The 6,424-nt window shown below is 42.2% G+C and overlaps 1 long non-coding RNA gene across 1 annotated transcript; it reads left to right on the forward strand.

Moving 5' to 3' along the window:
- Positions 1-143: 143 nt before the first annotated feature.
- Positions 144-2,903, forward strand: LOC138954465 (uncharacterized). The gene is made up of 2 exons (XR_011451848.1): positions 144-401; positions 2,262-2,903. It is a non-coding gene; the product is annotated as an uncharacterized lncRNA (long non-coding RNA).
- Positions 2,904-6,424: the final 3,521 nt, after the last annotated feature.

The following is a 6,424-nucleotide window of genomic DNA, read 5'->3' on the forward strand; positions in this document are numbered from 1 at the left end:
CCCCCCCCCCCCCCCCCCCCCCCCCCCCCCCCTTCAAAATAAAAATCTTTTATTTTGTTCTTGTCGGGTAACTGTTTTTGTGTGTGCAGTATAGCCAGTAACTGTGTCAAAACCTGATAAATAGAAAATCAAACTGATGATAAGCATGTCGGGCTGGGTATTTTAAGGCGCGTGAGAAAACTTTTGCAGTGTTATTATTTTTGAACTTGAAGACTGTATGAGAATATGCCTCTCCACACACATTCGCATACACACTCACCAGGCTCATTTGAATTTATGATTTTTTTTCAGGATTGGAGGTGCTCTGCATCTGTCTGCGGAGGTTGGCTTACCCATGCCGGTTTGCTGACCTTTCGCAGATGTTTCATCGTCCCAAGCCGGAGTTGTGTGTGCTGTTCAAGGTAGGTATCGACTTCATCTATGATCAGTTTTCTGACAAACCTCAATCAGCCATGGCTGACAGTGCCCCAACTGGAACGGTACTGTGCAGCTATACATGCCAAGGGGGCTCCTCTGGAGTTTTGTTGGGGGATGGTTGATGGCACAATACGATCAATGTGTCGCCCCGGCCATTTGCAACAAGAAGTGTACAATGGCCATAAGAGGGTGCACTCTCTAAAGTTTCAGTGTGTCGTGACACCAAATGGCCTTGTGGCAAATGTTTTTGGGCCCTTGGTTGGTCGACGACATGACGCAGCTTTGCTGAATGGTAGTGGCATTCTTGAACACATGCAGCAGCACATGGTCACTCCAGCAGGAGATGAAATGTACCTGTATGGGGACCGAGCCTACCCCTTGACCCCTAACTTGATGAGGCCGTACCGTGGACAGATCACAGAAGAGCAACAGGCCTTCAACACAGAAATGAGCAGGGTGAGAAACTCTGTTGAATGGGAATTTTCAAAAATTGTTAGGCTGTGGGCATTTTTGGATTTCAAAAAAATTTGAAGCTGTTCTTGTCCCCTGTAGGGAAACTCTACCTGGTTGGAGTTTTGTTGTCCAACTGTCATACTTGCCTACATGGCAGTGAGACATCACAGTTCTTTGGACTGAATCCACCAACACTGGAGGAGTATCTCTACTAATTGTCTGTGTAGCTCTCAAGTAGAAGAAATGCTCATTGCATTGATCTTGTGTCACATGGTGTTTGGCATCCAAATGGCCAAGCATCTAAACAAATTGACCCTGTAGAAGGCTTTAAATTATTAACATGATTTCACTGCTTAGAGATGGCCAAATCTACTGCCCGGTCGCCTGGTGGGAGTTCAAAATATGGTGGATAACCCGGTTTGCAACTACAAGTATCTGGTCAAATGCAATTGGCGGGGACGTAGCTAAGTTGGTAGCGTGCTGGCTTTGTAGCCAGTTGGTCGCTATCAGCGTGGGTTTGATCCCCACGTTCGGTAAGAGATTTATTTCTCGGATTCAACTTTGGTGTCCGAACACCCCCGAAAAAGATCCCAAGTTCACAGCAAAGTCTCAGGGCTTGGAAAACACGAAGACACGCTTGCATGATCTTTCATCTCTGATTATCATGATCGTATTTCAATACTTTGACAAGACAAACCCAATGCTGGTGTGTCGAAGAAGACAGCCACAGCGGGCTTGTTCGAATCAAAGTATCACACCATATTTTCAGCGTATTACCAACACCTGTCCCAATATAGACCAGTTGGTCTAAGAGGACGTTAAACCCTAATAGTCGGTCAAATGCAAAAGCAACTTTTTCAGTGGTACTTTATTGAGTTAAATTTGGTTAAACCAAATAGATGCTGCACATTCAGACATTTCTGTCGTGTGTAAAATTGACACACAAAAAAAGAAGCACCCAACTGGGGCGCGCTTTTAACGTTTCATACTGGCTGCGGCCTGTTTCTTATTTCGCTACTGATTCCAAACAAGCATATGTCTATTATCAAGTGAACCTGCGTAAAAAATAAAGCCAGGTAAGAACCCAGCTGACCTCCATTTATTGATCATTTGTAAAATTGTATGCTCTTGTCACTTGTGTATAAATACATATCTGATGGTCACTCATACTGACACTGAACATAATTTGTTTGTGTGGTATATACCGGCTTTTGACATATCAAGTAGGACAGTGACTTTCTTGAAGTAACTGCTAGTGCTACTTTGCTTCATCAGCCTGTACAGCTGTACTTGCTTTCGCAAATTACTTTAGTACATGCTATTCTTCATTATGCATTAGTAGGTGTGCACATGGATCTCTGACATGGGTACTGCTGTGTTGTAATTTGTAGTTTGCAGGCAGAGGGTCTTCTTGTCTGCTCATACCTCGGTACCAAGCGGCCACTAAACAACCATCATCACCAGCCAGGCAGTCACATGGGACTCTCCACTCTTCACTGAAAATCTTGTTCTTCTACCATAACTTTTTCAAAGACACTGAACTGTCAAATATTTGGGCTGTGTGGATTTGCCTCAGGACCCGTCCTTACAAAAGATCCAATCTTCTTCTTCTACATTCATGGGCTGAAACTCCCACGTACACTCACATATTTTGCTTGAGTGTATTTTTAACGTGTATAACTATTTTTACCTGCCATTTAGGCAGTTCTAGTGCCATTACATTCCTAAATAACCACATATTAATAACTGGATCTGTCCATGAATTGAAATGAGTTTGTGTACTATTTGCTGTATGATTATTTGACTTTGGAAATGAAACAAATGGAAAATCAAATTATAGTCATATGAAGTTAGAATTGGTTATCTACATATATGTGCGTATAAGGTGTTATAAATAATTTATAATTAATATTACTTGAAGTTAAAGGGATTATTTTGAGTAACAGAACATACATTTGAGATTTGTTAAAATATTGCCCTTTGCATGGCAAAGCTTGAAGAAATAGTAATTAAATTCAACGTTTGAAATTGTATTACAGAGTGAGAGTTCAGTCCAAAGTGTGTATACATGTCTATGTGATTGTACAATTATAATGCTTGTTTTTATGTTGAAACAACTCACTCTAGATCTGATTTAATTGTTGTCAGTAAATTCTCTCTCTAACTTAGCTTTAGTGCAAGTCAATTTATTGGAATAATTATGATTAATGATAAATGTACAGAAACTAAATTTATTGCAGACATAACAATAAAACTGATGCATGCATCTCAGATTTGGAAATCAGAGAATTTTATGGTAAAAGGGAGGCAATCAATCAAGAAAGAAGAATAACAGACTACTCAGACTTGGCTTAAGTGTATAAAGTGAGATGTATTTCTGATCCTGGTCATTGCTAGGTGTTTGCCATGGAGTCTGGCTTATAAAAATTCAGGAAGAGAATAATGTTTGGATAAGTGAAGGAAAAGTAATCAAAGATCACTATATCAAGTCGGGCTTTGCTTGCGGTCGCTCTGGTACTGAGGTCAAGCAGTGCGGCCGGCTAACAGGTAGTTTAGGGTCGCTTGTTGTCTTGTCACCATTGGCATAAAAAAGAAGAATGGGTTTTCCGTGTGACCTTGTGCTTAATTAAAATATATGAAACTGTAGATGTTGCGGAACTTTAGACTTCATACATGCCTAATATTACTGAATGTAGGAGGATAATGCCAACCTTGTTTTCATTGCGTTTTTTGAATAATTCATCTCTAATCACACAAACTCACACACAAAATTTGAACAAGATTTGAAAACAAAAGTGAACTTAGCAATCGACATTTTTACTGAATCAAAATATAACACACAACAGAGTAACAAAAAAACAAAAACAAAATACAGTTGGGAGTACAACTATGTCCAACCATTAATTCTATGTTTCATTTATGCTTGTTTGTTGTGGGAACTCTGCTGCAACTATCTTTAGTTTTGGCCTGGATATGCAGAGACTATGTCAATGAGAGACTTGCCTTCACCACTGCCGGAAGGCTGGGCCTTTTGCAGATTGCCCAGGGCTGCTTCCCGTATTATCTTGGCCTATATACGGTAAAGTACCTTGTAAGCGCCCAGTATCGAGTAAGCGCACACCCCCCACTTTTAGTCCAAAACCGTGCATAGGGTATAGTACCTTGTAAGCGCCCACCCCCCACTTTACACCATTGAAATCAGGCGAAATAAAAATTCCGCACTTGATCTGCTAGTTTTGTGAATGATTTCCCTTTCTTGCAAACCCACGTGTGTCTGCACGCCTTGGATCTAAACGCCTGCAAGTCCATGATTACAAGATGCCGCGAATCAAATCGTACACCTCTTGACTATTTGGATAATAACGCCAATGGAAACACACACACACACACACAGACACTACTCCCCCTCCTCAGTCTCGCTCTCTCTCTCTCTCTCTCTCTCTCTCTCTCTCTCTCTCTCTCTCTCTCTCTCTCTCTCTCTCTCTCTCTCTCTCTCTCTCTCTCTCTCTCTCTCTCTCTCTCTCTCTCTCTCTCTCTCTCTCTCTCTCTCTCTCTCTCTCTCTCTCTCTCTCTCTCTCTCTCTCTCTCTCTCTCTCTCTCTCTCTCTCTGTCGAAAACAGTCTTTGGCCAAGTAAAATAGACTGCTGCCCATATCCAGAAGACGTACCCCTTGTTCAAGGGAAACGGAGACACAGCCTGCGGCCGACAGCGGCACCTCTGCAGACAAGAAAAGGATGCGACGACATTTGTCTCCCCAAGCTCTTCTAATGACAATACGAACAAGAAAAACAATTGACGATGGAAAATGAAAGAAGATATGATTACGAAGTGATAAAAGATCACATTTCTCAATGAAAATTGCTCGTGCATAGGGTGTAGTACCTAGACGGTAAGCGCCCACCCCCTACTTTGGGTCGGAATTGGTGCACAGGGGGGGGGGGGGGGGTGGGCGCTTACAAGGTACTTTACGGTATATATAAGAAACATTACGATGTATCAATACAAACAACATTGCACTTACCGGTTCTGTGGTTGTTGGTTTTCTTTGTGTCGTCTCTGCTGCGTCGTCTGCTACGGGTAAGACTTTTCTTCTTTTTCCAAATGAAGAGTCAAGACATGGGACGGTACTCTTTAGAATTATGCATCAGTTGTCTTCCCTACCATTACGTTAACGAAAGTGAAACTAAACGCACTCGCCGAGACGTCGTTGTCGGTTTCGTTACCGTAAGCGGAACGCGTAATGATACATAGATTTTCCTTAAGTTAACCACTACGACTACCACTGGCACTGTACACTTAATCTCCCTAGTGTCTTTGATTACAACTCCTTCCCCCACCCCCATCCCTTTCGCATTGTCTTTCCTCGTTATCTTGACACCCTATCGCAAAGAGGTAAAAAGACTGATGACATTTTTTCTGAGCGTTCATTTGTACTTGTAGATCAACATTCAAACTCAAAGACAGAAAAAAGTAGGTCAGTGGGGTTGCTAAGTACATCACATCACAACTCAGTCCACGTTCACTTCGTTACGCCCAAGGTGAGGACAATTCGGAAAATCCCTTTTGGTTCCCCCTTCTCCTTCGACTTGGTAACCTACTGCATGTTATGTTTGAACCGGGTTGGCGTGAAACTGTACTGCCAGGGTGCATACACACGGAGATAAAAATGCCAGTTTGTCTTGGCCCGCTGCCGTGTCACGTGCACGGCTTGTTATACCCATTCACAAAAGAAACGCGTACTGATCGTTGGCGAACTGTTTTCCTCAACAAGTTCTCTGTTTCTAGTTGACAGAAACGTTCTCAAATGTATAGCTTGTTGCTTGCACTTTGCAATTGTATCACAAAAGAACAACTTTCAGTTTGTAGAGGTCAATATTTTATTCCTATGCATTTGTTTCAAGTTTACGAAGCAGTCCTGTAGTTTAAAGGCACAGTAAGCCTCCCGTAAACCATCACAGATACTGTCAGGCTTTTACACACAGTACAAACACCCTTCCATTTGAACGCTGACCAAACAGGAACATCCTAGGTGCCCTACGTAAAGAGCGAGCAATTTTCAAAAAAATTATTTTTGTGTGGTTTATCTTACCCCTGAGCCATCGTGAACCTGTGTGATCCAGTTTCCCTTTTTGAGTCACTTGAGAAAAAGTGACTCTATGTAATCGGTCAGTGTTAGTCTGTCCGGCCGGCCGGCTGTCCGGCCGGCCGGCCGGCCGGCCGTCCGTAGACACCACCTTAACGTTGGACTTTTCTCGGAAACTATCAAAGCGATCGGGCTCATATTTTGTTTAGTCGTGACCTCCAATGACCTCTACACTTTAACGATGGTTTCGTTGACCTTTGACCTTTTTCAAGGTCACAGGTCAGCGTCAAAGGAAAAATTAGACATTTTATATCTTTGACAAAGTTCATCGGATGTGATTGAAACTTTGTAGGATTATTCTTTACATCAAAGTATTTACATCTGTAGCCTTTTACGAACGTTATCAGAAAAACAAGGGAGATAACTAGCCTTTTCTGTTCGGCAACACACAACTTAACGTTGGGCTTTTCT

Source organism: Littorina saxatilis, unplaced genomic scaffold (assembly GCF_037325665.1).
Source record: "Littorina saxatilis isolate snail1 unplaced genomic scaffold, US_GU_Lsax_2.0 scaffold_943, whole genome shotgun sequence".
In the NCBI taxonomy this organism is placed as follows: Eukaryota; Metazoa; Mollusca; class Gastropoda; order Littorinimorpha; family Littorinidae; genus Littorina; species Littorina saxatilis.